This window comes from Canis lupus, chromosome 33, assembly GCF_011100685.1.
Source record: "Canis lupus familiaris isolate Mischka breed German Shepherd chromosome 33, alternate assembly UU_Cfam_GSD_1.0, whole genome shotgun sequence".
Classification (NCBI taxonomy): Eukaryota; Metazoa; Chordata; class Mammalia; order Carnivora; family Canidae; genus Canis; species Canis lupus.
In genome coordinates, this window is record NC_049254.1 from 6,519,930 (window position 1) to 6,541,863 (window position 21,934).

The 21,934-nt window shown below is 37.2% G+C and overlaps 1 long non-coding RNA gene across 7 annotated transcripts in view; it reads right to left on the reverse strand.

Annotated features, from left to right (window-relative positions):
• Positions 1-21,934, reverse strand: part of LOC106558158 — a 287,505-nt gene that overhangs the window by 203,974 nt on the left and 61,597 nt on the right. For 6 of the 7 annotated variants that reach the window (XR_005383193.1, XR_005383194.1, XR_005383198.1 and 3 more), the window contains one exon: positions 17,104-17,307. The exons of the other annotated variant lie outside the window; for it this stretch is intronic. This is a non-coding gene — a long non-coding RNA (uncharacterized LOC106558158). The remainder of the gene's footprint in view (positions 1-17,103; positions 17,308-21,934) is intronic. 7 annotated transcript variants of the gene reach the window in all.

A 21,934-nucleotide genomic window follows, 5' to 3' on the forward strand; every position in this document is an offset into this window, starting at 1 on the left:
ATGAACATATTAATGTCCCCTCTTGAAGGTAAAGCACCTTGAGGACAAAAGGCAAAGAAAGACTTGGCAAATCAAAATCTTAGCCCACTGATGCCTGACCCAATCATAACTCCACAAGGCGTGAGTCAGAGAGAGTAAGTCACAGATCTTAGCAAGATATGTAATGATCTGGAGCCTGAGAATCTTGAGATCAAGTTTTGCCATCATTTAGCTGTGTAACTTTGGTTTCTCTAAGTGTTTTAAGGGGGGGGGGGAAGGAGGCAAGGATATTGAGATATTATATAACCAAATACAAGTGGGAAATTCTACATTAAAGCAAAGTTAATTGTTTTCTTCCATTTTAGGACTCCTCAGGGACTATGTTAACATGCATTGTGAATCTCCAGAATAAGAAAAAAATTTTCATGTTTCCCAAACATATAACCTTGGAAACTGACTCTCAAATATCCTTTCTCAGAACCAGTATTCTACTGCGCACAATTTAGAACTGTTATACTAAGACTCTCAGAGCCTTACAAGTAGTAATATTCTGAGTCTCTTTTTCTCTCCTCTAATCCTCGTGAGGACCTCCCCTTAAGGGTCTACATATCCAAATCCTTTGTAAACTTCAAAATACCAAATTATTAGTTATTACATATAAGGGCAAGACCTAGGGGGAGATGGAACACATTCTTCCGTCATCATGTTTTCCTCTTAAGAAATCCTTAAGAGCATGGGCAGCAAACAATCTCCACTAGAAAAAAAAAAAAAATCTGTTTTTGACCTTCAAGCCTGTTTTATAAGAAAAAATATGCTTAATGACACACTTAGAAAATAAATTCTAGATGTCTGGCACCATTTTGTTTAAAAAAAGACAACAAAATCCTTTGTTTTGTGTTAATGGTGTTGTAACTAATTAAGGGGGAAATCAGCTGCCAGGTTACACGAAAAGACAAGGCTTGATTCCACTGACATCTTTGCATTCACGAGAAGCAAGCTGATGGTCTGCTGCCTGTGTGGTGTTCAGCTTAGCCTCCGCCGACTGGGACTCATTAGCCAAGGGTAACAAATATGTAACCAATGCTTTTTCCAGATATTCCACCACAAACCAAGTACCACAGTGTCCATCCCTTGCCTCGAAGGTCTGGGTCTGAGCCACTGGAGATGCTCCCTCCAGCTCAGCCTAAAGCATGGGATTTCCATTAGATGGAGTTCTTGCATTCAAGCAAGCACCACTGTAGGATAAATGCTTCCTCTCTTTGTGGAAAGGTAGAAAGGGAGATGAACATGCTAATAAACCACCACTTTAACTTCTTCATTTTAATGTTTAAAAAACAACTTCTTGTTCTACTTCAATTTCCTAAGGCCAAGTCTACACATAATCCAAGTGGCTTTGGGAATTAAATCAGTACGACAAAAACTTGTTCCCTGAAAGAGAGTTTGTTCTGGTGTGTGATTTGAGAAGCTTATTCATAAGCAACATTAACCAGAAATGCCTCAAAACTGCTCTTGCCCCGTGGGCCCCAGGATAATGGGATGTCCATGCAGACATGAGAGTCCCGGATGAACACACAAAGCCACATGCAGCCCAAGAGCATGGTCTAAGTTTTACTGCTCTGGACCAAAGCATCACAGGCATAGGGCTAAGCTGGGCAAGGGAGCTGCCCACCACGTGGGATGCCCTCCTCAGCTTTCCCTATTTTGCACTGTGACTCCCCTTGAGGTCAGAGAGCAAGAGCAGCTCTACGCTACCTACATGGCTACTGCTAAAATCTACCAGTGTTTCCTCCCTCACATTTACTTATCAGATGGGGCCACAACCCTTGAAAGAATAGAGGAAATGAGACCATGTCTAAGGAATAGGATTGCAGGGAGTCAGACGGGACCTTGACAGGATGTAGGTGACAGAGGCTCCCAGAATCTGGACCCTCAACGGCTACCCCCAGGACATGCCGGCCGGGGGAAGGGGGCTGACCAACCAGAGCTGGAGGGGAGGAATTGGAGAAGTTCATCAAGGAAGAATCCCTAAAGGGAGCTCAGGAGAGAAATATGGCAAGCTGCTTTCACTACCTGCTAATTAGAGCACCCCACCCAGTATGCTGTCTGGCAGGCCTGGCCCAAGCCCCCAACACGTTCTGAGAATTTTTCTATTCAAACAAGAAGTTATCCTCACTCTCAAAATAAGAAGCAAAACAAAGAAAACACTAAAAGGAAGCAAATCTATATCACTTTAACAATTTAGCTCTTCCACTTACTGTGGAGTAAGAATTGATGAGATTTTTAAAGAGGCAGACAAACCATGCACTGTTTCTTTTTGTTTGTTTGTTTTGTTTTCTTAGCAACTAGAGGTCCTATACACCAGGACTTCAGCCAGTCCAATTTAAGAAGAAATTCATTCACCAGGGATAATGACTTAGTTGGGCCCTAAAAGAGAAAGGAAGGGCATTCTAAATGGGACTACCCTCCTGCATGTGGCTAAAAGTTGAAAATTAAAAGCGAAGATTCAAGTTTAAGAGACGTCATAGTAAGAAATTAGTCAAGAGGGCAAATACGCTGAGGACCCAGAAACTTCTAGTAAATGGGTTGAGAGGAAAGGAAATAAATAAAGTGAGCTGAGTGGCCTTGATTTCCTCCTACTGAGACTACCTTCTCAAATATCACCCACTCCTCTTCCGTGGTGAGAACGCCAAACCTTGGCGGTTCTGTAGTTTTGCCACAAAACTTTATTCTTGAGAAGCCAAGAGCAGCAGAAAATCTAACTGCATGTTTTCCTTTTTTCTTTCTTTCTTTCTTTTCTTTCTTTTCTTTCTTTCTTTCTGAGAGACCCTTGGATTTCCCTTCATGGAAATTTTCTAAGGATAAACAAAGTAAGGCAAGCTTAAAAATAGGTGTTTTAAAAAAATTAGACTTCCCCACATCTAGGGTGTTCAGCTTGAACTTCAGTTAAATTTCAATACACACATACATGCATACATGAAATAAATCAAGAGTCTTTACTACTGCATTGACAGAAATCTTAAAGGAACCCAAATGCGTAACCTTAGGGAAAAACCCAAGGCTACTTAAATAAACTTCGTTTTAGAGAACCACAGCATAGCTGATTGCTGATGCACCCTCAGAACTACATATTTATTCTCCTGTCTGCTAGTAAAATAGGTGGCTGGGCTTTTGTTTTGCTTTATCCAAGTGGAATGCATTTCTCTAGGAGCACAGTGTATCTCAGACCTGGGTCTGGATGAAACCCAAGGAATGTAAGATCAGAGAATGCCTGAAGTTACCAGAGAATGGCCAACAGGCAATGAAACTTTTGATTCGGTAAAATAAAGAATTGGACTTGCTCAACTCTAGGAATCTTCCAGCTCGAACATTCTGTGATTCTGATTCCACCCCACATTCCATATTCATCAACAAACAAGGAAAATCTGATCTGGACTGGTGGGTTTTGAAACCTCACGATTCCATGAAGCACCAGGAAAATGTGATCATACCAGACATATTTAATTTGTATGTATTTCATCATCGCTGAGCCCTCCCCAAATATTAAATTGGGGCTAGGGTTCAAGGGCATTTGGAAAAAAAAAGTCACAGTAGGGTTCTGGCTACTGGGTTTGTGTTATATTAACCTATGGACAAAAAAAAAAACAAAAAAACAAAAAAACAAAAAAACAAAAAAACAGTGCAGTTTCTGAGACATTCTTAAAACAGGGCTATAATCCTAAGGGCTATATAAGCTCTCTACTGGAGGACTCTATGAAGAGAGGAAAGTTTTTGAGGGAAAAGGTTGGAAACAGAGCTCAGATGGTGAGTGAGTCTGCAAGTTTCAGCCAGCTATTATTAGTGATATTTCTGGTTGAGACGCACCATAGGGTAAAAAAAATAAAATGGCTTTGTTTATTAAAAATAAAAGGTACTTAGGGGTCCATGAGTTGCTCAGTCAGTTAAGTGTCTGCCTTCAGCTCAGGTCATGATCTCAGGGGCCCGGGATGGAGCCCCATATTGCATTGGGTTCCTTGCCCAGCAAGGAGTCTCCCTCTCCCTTTGCCCCTCCCTCTGTTTGAGCGTGCTCTCTTTCTCTCAAATAAATACAATCTTTTAAAAATTAAAATGTACTTGCATAATAAGTTACACACACATTTTTTTAAATTAAGCTTTCATTCACTTCCAGGAAAATCTCATCAGTCTTTTTCGTGCACAGTTCTGTGAATTGACTGATAGATGGTCATACTGAAGACAGCAATCCTATTAGAGAAGAGATCTACTATGCAAAAGCCCTCGTCCACGCCTCTTTGTAGTCGATCCCTCCCTCCTTGCCCAACCACCGGCAACTATCTGTTCTCTGTCTTTGCAGATTTGTGTTTGAAAGAATGAAATTAGTCAGCCTTGTTAACCTGGTTTCTTTCACTAGCACGGGTACATGTGAGAGTGATCCATGTTGTGGCACGTTTCAACAGTTTGTCCTTCTTTACTGCTATGTAGAATTCCAGTGTCTGGTTACCCCATAGTGGAGAGCCATTGTTCAGTGGTTGGCAATCACAAATAAAGCCACTATAAACATCCCCATAGAGATTTTTGTATGGATGTGAATTTCCATGTCTGTTGAGGACTTAGGAGTAAGATTGCCAGGTTCGTGTCTGAAGTGCATGTTTAGCTTTATCAGAAACTACCATACTGCTTTCCAAACCGGCTGAACCACTTGGTCTTCCCACCAGTTACAGTACTAGAGTTCAAGTTTCTCAACATCCTTCCCATACCTGGTACCCCCAGTATTTTCTTTAAGCATCTCTAATAAATGTGCAGTGATATTACACATGCTTTTAATATGTTTTTCCCTTATGAATAATGTTGATCATCATGCTTATTTGCCATTCATGCATTTCTTTGGTGAGCTGTCTTTTCAGGTCTTTTGCTCATTTGTATTATCACTGCCTTTGAAGTGTTCTTTCATATTCTGGATAAAGGTCCATTGTCAGATATGTGATTTGAAAACACATTCCCCCAGGTTGTCTTTTCATTTTCCTGACAGTGAATTTTGAAGGGGGACAGGCCTACTTGGGAAGCCCTCAATTTAGGGATAAGAGGTAGTGAAGAGACAGAAAAAGCCCACATTTCTTATTTGATCTCCCTTGTCTCTGTTGTGAATGTTCCCCAAAATGAAAGTGTGCTATCAACACCAGCAGGAGGGGATTGAAACCTCTGTATATTTGAATAATTTTTTATAGAATATCTTGTTCTCAAAACAAGAACATATCATTCTTTTAGAAGAATCTCCTCTCCTGTGGCTAAGAGAAATGCAAATGTGAGGTGAGCCAGTAAGGAAACCGTAAGACTAGTAGTGGAGCTGGAGAACTGCAGACCCACCAAATGCCTTAGATTCAAAACAGAGGAGATGGATATAGCACATGCCAAAGGAGAGGGAAATGCATGTCAGCGCCAGCAGACTCCAGAAAAGGGAATATTGTGAGGCCAAGGATAGCTAATATTTTCTATTAGGAGTTAGCCTGGCTTCATTAATAGGTCAAAAGAGATTAACTTACCTTTCCTGCTCTGGCAGGCAAAGAAAATGTAGTATATACAAAACATATCATTTCTACACTTTACAAAGTGTCATTTACAAGATAATATGAAAAAATGTGAGTGAAATGATCAGATTGTTGCATCTGTAATTTTTAAAGGAATACATATAATGGGTATTTACCAGCGGGTCAGTGGCAACCTAGACAGAAGTTACCTTGATTCCCTCATACTAAATACTTTTATCCATGACTTATATAAAAATAAAGGAGGTAAGAATGCTAAATTTGTATAAATCTGAAAAGGATTATAAATTTATAAATGACAATGAATGATTTAGGACATAATAAAAGCTAAAAGCATCTCTCCAAGTCAGGATAAATACAGTAAGATGACTTTTTAATTTGATATTTGTATATATTATGAAATGATCACCAGAGACCTAGTCAACCTACATAGTCCATCACCATAGTTACAGAATATGGCGGGGAGTAGGGGAGAAATTTTAAGATTTACTCTCTTAGCAACTTTCAAATACGGAATACAGGATCATTAATATAGTCACCACGCTATGCATTACATCCCAATGACTTATCTCATAACTAGAAATTTGTATCTTTTGACTACTTTCTCCTATTTTTTTAAGAATCCACATATAAGTGTAATCATATGGTATTTGTCTTCTCTGACTTATTTCACTTAACAGAATGCCCTCAAGGTCCATGCATGTTGTTGCAAATGAAAGATTTCATTTCATGGCTAATATTTCACTGTGTGTATATACTACATCTTCTTTACCCATTCATTTGTTGTTGGGCGCATAGTCATTGTTTCCATATCTTAGCTATTATAAATCTGCAATGAACACAGGAGCGTATATAACTTTTCAAGTTAATGTTTCCATTTCCTTTAGATAAACACCTAGTACCCGAAAGCCTGGGACATATGGTAGTTGTATTTTCAAATTTTGAGGAACCTCCATACTGTATTCCATACTGGCTACACCAATTCACAATCCCATCAACTGCATGTGAGTTTTTCTCCACATCTTCAGACCACTTTTTATTTCTTGTCTTTTTTATTTTAGCCATTCTGACAGGAATGAGGTAATACTTCGTTGTAGTTTTGATTTGCATTTCCCTCATGATCACTGATGTCAAGCATCTTTTCACATTCCTATTGCTACCGGCATGTGTTTTTTGTTTTTTTTTTCTTAAGATTTTATTTATTTATTCATGAGAGACAGAGAGAGAGAGGCAGAGACACAGGCAGAGGGAGAAGCAGGCTCCTCACAAGGAGCCCAATGTGGGACTCGATCCCGGGATCACGCCCTGAGCTGAAGGCAGATGCTCAACCACTGAGCCACCCAGGCGTCCCAGCTACTGACATATTTTTGAGAAAATGTTTATTCAGAACTTCTGCTCATTTGTTTTAATACGTTTTGGTTTTTTGTTTGTTTTGCTATTGAGTTGTATGAATTCTTCATATATATTTTGAATATTAACTACGTATCAGATATATAATTTGCAAATATTTTCTCCCATTCAGTAGATTGTCTTTTCATTTTGTTGATGGTTTCCTTTGCTATAAAGAAGCCTTTAATTTAATGTTGTCCCACTTGTTTATCTTTGGTTCTTTTACCTTTGTTTTTGGTGTCAATCAAAAAAATCATCACCAAAATGGATGTCAAAGAGCTTACAACCTACATTTTCTTCTAGAAGTTTTATGTTTTCAGGTCTTACATTCAGGTCTTTAATCCATTTGAGTTGAGTTGTATATACAGTGGAAGACAGTTGTCCAGTTTCATTCTTTTGCAACTGCCCTCTTTTGCCAACACTATTTACTGAAGATATTGTCTTCCCTCCCCGCTCCATTCCATATTCTTGGCTTTATTATAAATAATTGATATTTATGAATGGGTTTATTTCTAGGCTCTCTCTTCTATTTCATTGGCTTACATGTCTCTTTATATGGCAATACCATACTTTTTTATTGCTGTAGATTTTAGATTTTTTTAAAATTTATTCATGATAGAGAGAAGGCAGAGACACAGGAGGAGGGAGAAGCAGGCTCCTCACAGGGAGCTGGACGTGGGACTCGATCCCGGGACTCCAGGATCATGCCCTGGGCCAAAGGCAGGCGCTAAACCGCTGAGCCACCCAGGGATCCCGATTGCTGTAGCTTTGTAATAGAGTTTGTAATTAGGAAGCATGATGCCTCCAGCTTTGTTCTTCTTTCTGAAAATTGCTTTGGCTATTCAGAGTCTGTTGTGGTTCCATACAAATTTTGGAGTTGTTTGGTTTACTTCTATGAAAAATACCATTAAAATTAATTGTACTGAATCCAAACATTTCTTTGGTAGGGACATTTTGACACTATTAATTCTTCCAATCCATAAACATTGACTATCTAATAGATACATATCTTTGTTATCTTTCATCAATGTCTTAAACAGTTTTTAGTTTACAGGTCCTTTACTTCCTTGGTTGGATTTATTCTTAGGTATTTTCTTATTTTTGACGCAATTGTAAGCACAATTGCTTTCTTATTTTCCCTAATAGTTTATCATTATTGTATAGAAACAATAGATTTATGTAAATTGATTTCATATCCAGAAAACTCATTGAATTTGTTTATTATTTCCAATAGTTTTTTGGTAGAGTTGTTAGGGTTTTCTATATATAGCATCATGTTGTCTGCATATAGAATCAGTTTTGCTTCTTCCTTTCCAATTTGAATACCTTTTATTTCTTTATCTTGCCTAATTGTTCTGGCTAGGACTTCCAATACTATGTTGGTAAAAGTGGGCATCCTGGTCTTTGTCCTGACCTCAGAGAAAAACCTTTTATCTTTTCACCAATGAATACATTAGTTGTTGATTTGCCATATATGGCCTTTATTACATTGAGGTATATTCCCTCTATACCCACTTTGTTGAGAGTTTTCATCATAAATCAATGTTGAATTTTGTGAAATGCTTTTTCTGCATCTTTTGAGATATGATTTTTTGTTCATGTGATATATCATATTGACTGATTTGCAGATGTTCAATCATTCTTACATCCCTAGAATAAATCCCACTTAGTCGTGGTACATGATCCTTTTAATATATTGAATTGGTTTTGCTAATCTTTTGTTGACGATGTTTACATCTATGTTCATCAGGGAGACTGGCCTCTAATTTTATTTTCTTGTGGTATCCTTGGGTGGTGTTGGCATCATGAAATGGCCTTAGAAGTGTCCCCTCCTCTTCTATTTTTTGGAAGAGTTGGAAAAGGATTGGTATTAATTCTTCTCAGAAAGTTTGGTAGAACTCACCAGTGAAGCTATCTGATCCTAGACTTTCATTTGTAGAAGTTTTTTTTTTTTTTTTAATTTTTATTTATTTATGATAGTCACACAGAGAGAAAGAGAGAGAGGCAGAGACACAGGCAGAGGGAGAAGCAGGCTCCACGCACTAGGAGCCCGATGTGGGATTCGATCCCGGGTCTCCAGAATCGCGCCCTGGGCCAAAGGCAGGCGCCAAACCGCTGCGCCACCCAGGGATCCCTGTAGAAGTTTTTTAAATTAAATTTGATTCAATCTTCTTACTAGTAAGTATTCAGATTTTCTATTTCTTTATGTTTCAGTCTTGGAAGGTTATATGTTTCTAGGAGTTTGTCCATTTTTTTCTAGGTTGCCCAATCTGTTGTCATATAATTGTTCATAACATTCATAAAATACAAATACTTTTGTGTTTCTTCATTATCAGTTTGTCTACTGTCTTATTTCTGATTTTGAAGCCTTTTTCTGCCTGATGAGTCTAGCTAAAGATTTATCAATTTTAAAGCTGATGTTTCCTTCTTTTTTTCTCTCTGGATGATCTACCTCTTGATGTAAGTGGGGTGTTAAAATCCCTCATTATTTTATTATTGTTAATTTCTCCTGTTAGGTCTGTTCTTATTTGCACTATATTTTTAGATGCTTCTATATTGGGTGCATAAATATATACAAATGTTCTATCTTCACTATGTAATGCCTTTCTTTCATATTACAATCTTTGGTTTGAAGCTGTCTGATATAATTATCTCAGCTTTTCTTTTTGTTTCCATTTACATGGGATATGTTTTTACATCTCTTCACTTTCACTCAGTGTATCCTCTGAAGTCTCTTGTAGGCAGCATATAGACGGTTCCTATTTGGGTTTTGAATTGTTTTGCTTTTATCCACTCAAGCACTCTATGTCTTTTGACTGTGGAATTTAGTACATTGACATTTAAACTAATTATTGCTAGGTATATATTTATTTCCATTCTGTTAAAAATTTTTTTTTTTTGGCTATTTTGTAGTTCCTTTGTTCCTTTCTTCATCTCTTGCCCCTTTCCTTTGTGGCTTGGTGACTTCCTTTCATGATATGCTTTCTCATTATCTTTTGTCTATCTACTATAGATCCTTGTTTATGGGTTACTATATGGGTTACTGTAGCAGCTTATATTTATAGCATTACATTTTAAGTTGATAACTTAAATTTGAACTTAAATTTGAATTTAAATTCTAAAGATCTATACTTTTATCCCCCCTACATTTATGTTTTTGATGTCACATTTTTATCTTTTTTATAAGATTTTATTTTTAAGCAATCTCTACACCCAACATGGGGCTCAAACTTACAACCTTGAGATTAAAAGCTGCATTCTGTACTGACTGAACCAGCCGGGCACCTATCTTTTTATGTCTTTAGCTCTTAACTCATTATTTTTACAATTTTTGTCTTTTAAGCTTCATACTAGCTCTATAGGTAATTAGGCTACTACTTTTATTATATATTTACTTTTTCCAGCAAGATTTATACTTTTATATATTTTCTTGTTACTAACTAGTGCCCTCTCTTTTCAGCTTAATGAAATCCCTTTTACATTTCTGATAAGGTGAGTTTAGTGGTGATGAACTCCTTTTGCTTGTCTGGAAAATCCTTTATGTCTCTTTCAATTCTGAGTAATTTTGTTGGATATTCAAAGTATTCATTTTTCTCTCAGCATTTTGAAAGAGTGTCACTCTCTTCTAGACTGCAAAGTTTCTGCTGAAAAATCTGCTCATAGTCCTATAGTGATTCCTTTATACATAATAAGATATTTTTTTCTAGCTGCTTTTATGAGTCTCTCCTTGGCTTTAACTTTTGACATTTTAATTATAATGTGTCTTGTTGTGGTTGTCTTTGGATTCACCTTAATTGGAACCTTCCAGGCTTCTTGGATCCAGATGTCTCTTTCTTACCTAAATTAGATAGAAAAATGAATACCCTATCCAACAAAATTACTCAGAATTGAGACATAAAGAATTTTCCAGACAAGCAAAAGCAAAAGGAGTTCATCACCACTAAACTCACCTTATCAGAAATGTTAAGGAGATTTCATTAAGCTGAAAAGAGAGGGCACTAATTAGTAACAAGAAAACATAAAAGTATAAATCTCCTGGAAAAAGTAAATATATAGTAAAAGTAGTAGCCTAATTACCTATAGAGCTAGTATGAAGCTTAAAAGACAAAAATTATAAAAATAATGAGTTAAGAGCTAAAGACATAAAAAGATAAGGTGCCTGGTAATGAGGGAAGTTTTCAGCCATTATTTCTTAAAATAATATTTCTGGCCCTTTCTCTCTCTTTTCTTCTTCTGGAGCCCCTATGTGAATGTTAGTATGCCTGATGTTGTCCCTAAATCTCTTAAGCTACCTTCACTTTTCCCCTTTTTTTCTTTTAGCTGCTCAAATTAGCTGAATATGCTCTGTCTTCAAGTTCACTGATTTCTTTGTTTCCATCTAGACTGCTGTTGAACCTCTTGAGTATATTCAGTTCAATTACTGCATTCTTCAGCTCTGTAAGTTCTGTTGGCATTTTCTTATATTTTCTCTTTATTGAAATTCTTGCCATATTCATCCATTCTTCTGAGTTTGGTGAGCATCTTTATGACCATTACTTTCAACTCCTTGAACCAGGCATATTACTTTTCTCCATTTTATTAAGGTTCTCCACTCCCCCACCAAAGGTTTTTATCTTGTTCTTGCATTTAGAATATATTCCTAGGTTTCTTCCTTTTCCTTTTGCCTGTGTTTGTTTCTATACATCACATGGAACAGCCATCTCTTCCACTCTTGAAGGGTTGTATAGGATATGAAACTTAATGTTCAACCTTGCTCTACCTCTTGGCTATCTCTCAAGTCTTTGTGATTGTCCCAGAAGCCTGTTTAATTTTTAATAGCTCCCAACAGTCGAGGGTGTGCCAAGACCAATCAGTGTCCCAAAGGAGAGGATCAGTCAGCATTTGGATTCAGGCTGATTGGAAGCCAGGCCCTTAAGCAACAGCTTTTAAAGAATGTAAATATATCTAATCCTTTAGGATTACAAGCATTAGTCCTACCTGCTCCCAGAATAAGCAATCTAGAGATGTCTCCTGGGTAGCAATCATTTGGAGATACCAGTGAGTCATAGTAAGGCAGAAGGACAATGTAAAGATTATGTTCATGAGCCCATGTTCCCTGACAGCATCCCAACAGCATCTAGATGTATGCTACACCTGAAGCCTGTCCCTAAAACTGAAGCTCTAGGACTAGCAAGTAGGCTTCTTTCATGGAACAGCTTGAGATGTATTTTAGTCTGCTGCAGTGCCCTGGGGGTAGTACTCTGCCAAGAACTGTCTGTCTGATTGTTAGAATCTCATGGAACCTAAGAACATAAGCCTCCTTGTTTTCCAGAGCCAAGTGATCAAGGAATATCTCCTGGGTGATGACCACAAAAATCACCCATAAAACTGGGATACTAGACATGTGTAAAAGCTCCCCTCTGGGAGATATTTATATTCTGGAGCATAGCAGAGAGATAATGTGAAGAAGGCATGCACTGGTTGGAACAAGGCAGAGGGGTCATGCAGAGATGGTATTTACACAAAAAAAAAGGCGGGGGGGGGGAGGAAAAGAAGAAAAAGCAAAAAAATTTTAAAGAAAAAAATAAGAAATAAGAAATATAGCATTTACCAGCGTTAGCAAAGCAGGAGGCCAGGGGGAAGATTCCATTCACCAGTCTCCATCCCTGGAAAGTATCCTAGCATTATCCCTACCCCTTAGACCAATGCTTCAAAATTAGAAAATGAGTCTCTCATAAAATCTGGGCACTTTTCAAAGGGCCGCTTCTGGACTGGGCCCTTGGATGAGTGACTATATGTTGGCCCTTTAAGAGATGCTCTTGGTTTGCCATAGCCCCATGGGTCTGTTGAGCATGAGCCCCATTGGTGTTCCAAGACAGATGTTTTGGGTGCTTATCTCTCAGGTGTTGGTCTTAAAAGTTGGGGTGCACATGTGGGGTAGGACCCCTTTGCTTCTCAGGAGAAGTTCAGATATGTTTCGAGATTTCCCCCCTCATTGTGGGTCACCATGCTGAGGGTGGAGTTTATGGCAAGTATGTGGCTCAGCTTTCCTTACCCACTTTGATGTGGTTTCCCTCTTATTTATCTAATGTAAAGAGGCCACTCTGCCAGTTTTTACTTTTTTTTTTTTTTTTTACAGAGGAAATTGCTCTTATACATACTTATATAATTTTTTCCTATGCATAGCTATAGATTCAGTGTGTCTGTGGGAGGAGGTGAGTTTGGGCTCTTTGTATATTACCATCTTGAACCAGAACCAAGATGAGTTTTAAAGGAGATTAGTTTTAAGACCTACTGTAAAGCCCAAAATGCAGACTGAGTTCTGGGTAGTAAGGGATATGGAACTCATCATAGAGGTGAAAGCATGTTAAATTAATAGTAAGCCTGATCTGAATCAAAAATAAAATATTCAAAAATCCTAATATGCAATCTTAGGATGTATTTATCAGAGTTAATCATTTCAACAATGAGAAAGGATGATGGTTCTATTTGGGCATATCTGGACTTTGTGTCCAAATTTGGGGCACACTCTCCAGGAAGGCTACAAACTGGAGCAAGATCTGAGAGCAATAGAAAACCCCCAAACATATAATGTAAGCAATCACAAGAAGCAATCACAATCACAAGAAAATCACAAGGAACAGGATGAATCTGTGAGGGAAGGAAAAAAAAATGCTTTGAGACCCTATAGTTGTTGATATAAAATAGCAAAAAGTTTACAATGATTGAAGAACCATACTTACTTCAAGATAATTCCAAAAGGGTTATAACTTCAAGAAAACTCCAGAATGAAGAACAAGGGGACAAAAGTCCTGGCAGGAGAAAATTTCTGACACAGTTGCTTAAACATGAAAGGAATATATTGCTTTTAAAGTTAGTGATTTCCTTTTTTTTAAAAGAAAGCATTCAAGAATAAGCCAGATTATCTCTTGGAGAGCATGTATGTAAAGATTTTAAAATGCAATGAGTTTGTGTATAAAATAACTATGAAGGTCTTACCCAATCTAATGAGTATGTATTTCAGTGATCATGTGGTAGTTGTTTGAACTTTCAATTTTTTTTGAAATTCTTAAAAACAAAACAATGAAAATTAACAAATATGCAGAAGGAAAAAAGACCCATAACTACAAAAGAATATTTGGAATCAATTTGGAAACGTTTCCAAGAAGTTGCATTTGAACAGTTTGAGTTGTTTTTGAATTTTGTGTCAAACTGAAAATTAGATTTTAAGATTTTATGAGTTGCAGACATATTAAATTTTTTATTTCTTACACTTGACATTTATAAGAAATCCATAAGCAACTAAAATGAAAGTAATAAACAAATACAATGTTAAGTAAGGAAGAATTTTTTAATTAGATGTAGTGGGAGACTTTTAGAGTTTTGGTGAAATTAAAGAGAAAATGAATTAACATTTAGAAGGGGAAAAAATGAGTATACTCTATAGTGGGCTAAGTATTGACAAATATAGTAATAATTTCCAGAATAATCAGTGGGGAATTGAGGTGAATAAGAATCGTCTTTAACTATGTAACAGGCTGCATACAATACAAAATAATAAGCTTAAATAACAAAGGAAAATTTATGAGGTTATAACTAAGCAACAGAAACACACAAAACTGCCTGATGAAGAAACTAAAACCATCAAAATCTCACCAATAACAATCACATGCCTTCTCTAAAAGACAATCAGTACTAAGTACTATCAAGAAATCATCCCAGAATCAGTTTAACTCTGGGTTCATAGAGTTTAACCAGTTAAATGGCTAAAAGCAATCAGTTCAGAAGCTGAAAAGTTGACATGCTCTGGGGGTAGAATATGACAGTGCCAGGTACAAGGAGAAGATCAAAAGTTGAATTAAAATTTTCCAGACTTTATGATTCTTGGCAACACAATCAACATCATTTAGCACAATAACATGTTACGTGATATAACACACATATACATATACATATGTCTATATTATAAATGTGTATACATATAAACTCTTTTTCCTATCATTCCCTTTTCCTTTCCTCTCATCACTCAAATCTACACTGGGAATAGAAATGGAGAACTTGCACATATATATGTATATTTCAAGTAATAGGATTTACTTATCAGTTTTCCATGACTAGGATTTTGTAGCCATACAGGCTAACAATGACAATGGTTTCCTATCCAGCAATGGAACAAAGAAGAATGGGATAACCCCAAATACCCATCACAACAGTCAAAGGAAAGAGGGGAGGGGCCAAGAAAGGAAGGGCATAAGGTGAAGTTGTTAGAAGATGCCTTTGACAAACTACTTTTCTTCTCACTTTTGCTTTCACAGATGCTGGCTTTCATAATGACCATTCCCAAGTCCTCTAGCACAATGCAATGTGGTAGAGATGATTTTACTTTAACAATGATCAAAATAAAATTTTTTTAAAAGATTAAACAATGGCTTGAGCTCCTCATTTCAGGTTGTCTTAAGGCACATACAAAAGAAACTCCCTCCTGTTGATTAATCCTTTTGTTTTTAAGAAAACCCCCAAACTGCTTATTCATCAAAGTACCTGCTATGTTATAGAAGTGATTTCATGCAGCTTAGTATAAAAGATTCTCACAAATAACACCTCCTCCATGAAGCCTTCTCTAATTCCCCAAATCTGCTCCCCAGTCATCACTGTTCATGTTCCTTTATGGCTCTGTAAGCCTCTCTCTTAGTATTCCTTTACTCTAATAAGTCATTCAGACTTATCACCACAGTTAAATAGCAAACTTTTACATTCTCAACATCTAGCTCAATACTTGGCACAATGATGGCATTTGATAACACTCTGCTCTATGAATGACCAAATACCAAAAAACTTATTACATTATAAGTGCATGTTCCTTGACTATCTCCTTAGACTGTGAGCTCCTTGGAAAATACATTTAATTATAAGACAAGGCTGCCCAGCAGTGACATTTTCTTCAAAGTATCTCCTTTAGAATATATGAAATCATTTTCCCTCATAACTTAAAATTTTTTAAATCTGTTACCTAACCCTTAATAAATAGTAGGTGGTACTCTTACACCGCCAGAAAGACAGATAAGATAACTTATTTAGAGTGTTCCTTCTTCACAAACCATTTCAGAAGCATTAACAAATCAATATTATACTAACTGGCAATTTAGGCAGCAGTTATAATGTCTTCTTTGTCATCACTGCCTTCATTTCATTCTTGTAAAAATGTCAATGTGTTTGGGGAGGTCCCAGGGAAATGAATCAAACTTTTAAAATCTGAACAACTGACTCTACATCTTCTTAGTCTGCAGACCAATGTAGAAACCATTTCCCTCCTGCAATGGAGCCTGCCTTTGCCAAGCCAAACAGCAGGCACAAAAGCAAATGGAGCGGGTTCCCTGGCTCAGTCTCCTACCTTTGATTGGCAATAGGCATTTCTCCCTCCTTCTTACGCCTTTCACAGGATGCTCAATGATCACCCCTGGAAGTTCCAAGTTCTTTGACAAGTGCTCATGGAGGCCAGTTGGATTTCTCCTGAAAGGTTTAAATTTCTCCACCCTACCACCTAGTCATGAAGAAACTTAGAAGTTATGAAAATTCTGGAATCAATGGCTTCTTTTTTTATAAAAGAATATCTTACCATGCAACCGCTGACCAAAATAGCATATACTTTAAGCACCAGTGAATGTCAATGTTTACTTTGGGATAGTACTGGATGTTTTAAATCCTTATAGTAGGGCTGAAATGTGTATGCAACAACTCAGATATATCCCACACCTTTTGCCATTATCTATAACTTATCTCATCTTTCTATAGAACTCCATTAAGGCAGGAGGAAAAATCCCTTCTCTTCCAAATTAAAATTATTTCCTTGGGTTAACTTTAAGTTTCTTACTTCATTAGGTGTTTCCTTGCCCCAGATCTACCTTCCAAAGATGGCATCTGAGTATAGGAGAGGCTTCCATACCCTTCCTTGCTGCTTTCTTCCCTCCCTAGTACACAGTGGTTGGCAAGACCACTAGGAATGCTTCCTTGATATCTCCTGAGATTTAATTGATCCCTGGCATGACATCAGTTTAGCAACTTCTGGTGATTTTTTTGTCCTGATTCAGTGCTTAGATGTCTCCTACCCAAAGTATACAGAAGTATTTAGATCCCCTAAAGGCCACACCTAACCTACAGGTTACCAGCATGTTGGGTCTAGCCTACCTGCCTTGACATAGAACCATTTCAAAATGCTTACCTGGTTGGCACCATAATGCTTCAGCATATGAAGAAATTCTCAAAAAGGGACTGGCTCTAATATTGTCGGAGAAGGAGCAAGCCCCCTTCACGGGAGTTTCCCAAAATTCTCTATGAATTTCCACTTCTCACTTCCAGTTTTTTGGGTTTTCTCCAAGAGAATTAAACTGGGGCAATAACCTCTTACTCTTTTTCTCTCTTCCTCCTGCTTTCCAGACACCACAGGAAAAGAAAACAAATTTTTTTTTTTACAAAAAGCCAAAAACAAAATCTAAGTACCCCAATGGGAAACATCCTTACAGTAGACTAACATTTCTATACAATGACTTATAATAAAATTCTATAGGGGCACCTGGATGGCTCATCTGGTTAAGTGTTCAACTGTTGCTTTGGCTCAGGTCATGATCTTAGGGTTGTGAGACTGAGCCCAGCATTGGCTCCAAGCTGGGCATGGAGCCTGCTTAAGATTCTCTGTCTCCATCTCCCTCCACCCCTCCTACTACCACACCCTTCTGCCCCTGGCTCTCCTACTCATATGAGCTCTTTCTGTAAAACGCGTGCGCACACACACACACACACACACAAATACCACCACCACCAACACCAACAACACCACCTCTATGAATCAAGTATGCCAGGCTTGGTTTGGATATTTATCATGAGGGAGAACTGGAAATTTAATAAATTCTTTTATTTTTTTGAAAAGAAAAAAAAAAAGATTTCAAAACTAGTCTATTACAATGGCCTCAAAAAATCATCTTAAAGACTCATTCCCAAGGCAAAAATCCTTATGGTTTAATCTTATAGGAGGGCTTCAAGTAAAGATGGTTTAAAAAAGAATGGAAAAAAAATCAAAATGGATTAAAGACCTAAATGTGAAACCATAAAAATCCTTGAAGAGAACACAGGCAGTAATATTTGTGACTTTGGCTATAGCAACATTTTTCTAATATGTCTTTTGAGGCAAGGGAAATAAAAGCAAAAACTATTGGTACCACAACAAAATAAAGTTTTCTCTACAGCAAAGGAAATAATCAACAAAACTAAAAGCAATCAACCCACTAATGGGAGAAGATATTTGTAAATGACAGACTGATAAGAGGTTAGTATCCAAAATATATAAAGAACTGATACAACCGAATACCCAAAAAATAAATAATCCAATTAAAAATGGGCAGAAGACATGAATAGACATTTCTCCAAAGAAGATATCCAGATGGCCAACAAACACATAGAAAGATGTTCAACATCACTCATCACCAGGGAGATACAAGTCAAAACAATGATATTTTACCTCACACCTGTCACAATGGCTAAATTAAAACAAGAAACGAGGGTTGATGAGAATGTGAAAAAAAAGGAATCCTCCTGCCCTGTTATTGGGTATGCTTACTGGCATAGCCACTGTGGAAAGCAGTATGGAGTTTCCTCAAAAAATTAAAAATAGAACCACACTATAACCCAGTAATTGCACTACTGGTTATTTACCAACCCCCCCAACCCCAAAACACTAGTCCAAGGTGATACATGTACCCCTTCATTCATTGCAGCATTATTTGTGAAAGCCAAATTATGGAAGCAGCCCAAATGTCCATCAATAGATGAATGGATAAAGAAGATATGGTGCATACATATACACAGAAATATTATTCAGAACATAAAGAATGAAATCTTGACATTTGCAACAACATGTATAGAGCTAGAGATTATAATGCTAAGTGAAATAAATCAATCAGAGAAAGGTAAGTACCAAATGATATCACTCATATGTGAAATTTAAGAAACAAAATAAACAAGCAAAAGCAAAAGGAGAGAGAGGGAGACAAACCAAGAAACAGACTCAAGGATAGAGAACTGATGATTAGTAGAGGGGAGGTGGGGGTGGGGTAGGGATTAAAGAGCACACTTATCATGATGAAAAAAAATAAAAGGAATGATAAAATACAACTGTTACATCTTTTCAAAATATTGACACACTTTTAGATCTCTTCCTGATAAAATAAGAAATAACACAAGTTTTATGTTAAACCACACCTTCATTCTCTACTATGTGGTCTACTCTAAAAAGTGGATAAAAATGAGACAAAGAAAGGTTTGACAAACTCCAAATAAATATAAACAATTTCCCTAAAAGCATTTGGATGTGATGTTCTGAGGTAAACTTGCAATTTAAGAAAGTAAGCCAACTAACATGTGTAGGGCCTGCCATATGGCAGGCACTGGAGATAAAGAAATGAATAAAGATCATAGTCATAATCATGGTCATTTTCATGCTTTTTCTCTGATGTTATTCTCTTATTCTTTTTCAACTATCCATCTAATTATCTCATACACACACACGCAGATTTATACCTAAATCTGACACTTACTGTCAGGCAATAACAGTAGCCTTGCTGTTTTTTTTTTTAATAATAAATTTATTTTTTATTGGTGTTCAATTTGCCAACATTCAGAATAACACCCAGTGCTCATCCCGTCAAGTGCCCACCTCAGTACCTTGCTGTTTAATTCTTATGACAAACATCATCACAAGAAAAGGTAGCATTTAATAACCTCATATGTAGACAACAAAATTGGGATCCAATAAGTTTAGGAAATCTATCTAAAGTTATCCGACTTACAAATAATAAGTTGAGACTTAAACGCAACTCCCTTTACACTTAGTTTACTATTTCTTCCAGGTACCATTTTGCATCTCCTTGGTGTAAGAATCTCTCCAAGGAACAGTCTTATATTATCCTAAGGGGCCAGGATACATGCAGTTCAGAACTCCAGATATGTAGCTCGTGCTCAGATAGTTAGGGAATTTACAGAGACAAAGGTAGATACCTTATTCTAGGTACATTCTGCATAGTGCTGCCTGCTAGGTTGGATACTTCTCCAGTATTGTTTTTTTTTTTTTTACACCAATAGAATCTCTGTATTTTACCCATCCTGCCCACTCCCATTTTCTGCAGCAGACATGAGGAAGTGGAGAAAAGCTGTCATGGACCACGTGGACTGTCCCTAGGACAAGTCTTAGGGATGGTGAAGCAACAGGATATAAGGGTCCTGGAGCTCTCAGTCTGTGCAACCAACCTACTAGTCTGGATCATGTTAAGCCTAGAATATTAATAGACTAAGAAATAAATTTTAATCTTCTTTAAGCCATTTTAATTGTTGGTTTTCTTTGACCAGCTAACACGTACCTTCACTAATATGATAATTTTCCAAAATCACTTCTTAGCATATATTTGTATTTAACCATCAAGAGTTCTCCTTTGCTTACAGAATGAAATTGGAACCTGCCATTCAAGGGCTTTCACAATTTGGCCCCCACCTATCCCTTCCCACATTATTTGCACTATTTCTTTTTCCTCCGGCTGGACTGATGGACTGTTTCTTGAACATTCCTCCACAATCCCTCTTCCCCAAAGACTCTTCAGTGAACTCTAAATTTCTAAACCTCACTTCATTCTTTCAATGCACAGTTTATAGCCTACCTTTAAATCCAAAGTATCCTATGCCCAGAAAATGCTTAATAAAGACTCTTGTTGAAAAAGAGAAGGCAGAGAAGGAGATTTGAGGAAAGAGGAAGAAAAGAAGAAGGAGAAGGACATAAGAATAAAGGGGAGAAACAAAAACAGTTGGAAATAGTTGATTCTTGTGTTTTTGGAATGTTGATAATGATGGAGGTGATAGTATAGGTGACTGGTTAAAAGAAAAAGAACCTGTAAAAACTATGAAAGCATGGAAGGAAACCCTGTGGCCACCATAAGCATATCCTGTACCTTTCATGAACTTTTTATTTGATTGTTTATTCCTTGGGAAAGCAATTAGGCAAATGAGAAATGTTAAGAAATTGGTTTCCATTCATTTATGGAGCTATTTTCTCCTCATGCAGAGTGATTTGAATAAACCACAAATTAATTTTCTATCAATGGTGCCAAAATGTCTTAGAGCATTTTAGGATATTTAGAGTAGCTATTTGAAACTGTATTTATTTTTTAGGGCAGTCTTATTGAAAGTAAAAATCCCAGCATATTGATATATTTTAAAGGAATGCCATTCTGTTTTTATTTAGGGCTGTGTTGTTGTTTTCCCTAACATAAAATAACAGCTGTATCTTGGCAGCGTCTTAATCTCTATTTTAAAGGGAAGTTAATATGAGATATTGAAAATGAGAATATTGGTAAGGAGATTTAGCAAAGGGGTCCCATGAAAAAGAAAAAGTGATCCCAACAAAGAGTCCCCTTGAAGTTCATTTAAAGGAAGACTATGTCAAGTAATGGTTAACAAAATGCTATGAACTTCAACCGCAGTGTAAGAAAGACTGAATCTCTGCAATTTTTTTTTCTGACTTCAAGTTTCCAAGGCCTCACCCCCAAATCTGTATTTCTACATATTTCTAATGTTTTTGAAGACTGTGAGAGTATATCCTCATGGTGATTACTATATGGAAGGAAGTTTCCTCCAGTATCCCCCAACAGCAAAGAGAACAAGTGTCTCCCATGATAGCTGAGAGAAGCACTATCTGTCTCTGTACACAAAGAACTGTTTCTCTCGTCAAACACTGGACAGAAAGCAACTGCATGTGCAGTCTCCTTGGTACCAGATTTAGCCTGAGAATAAATTTAGCCAGAAGATACTGTGAGCCAGCTTGAGGCAGAGCCAGGGTGATTCTCTTGCTCTCAGTAACCAGGAAATGGACGAGCCCTCTAAAGAGCAGGACTCAACCTACACATCTTACTGTGTAGATAATAAAGTCTGTCACGATACCTTTAAACTAACTAGGTTATTTGCACTCCACCCAAGTGTAGTACCGTCAAAAGCAGACTCAAGTCTGTTCTAGA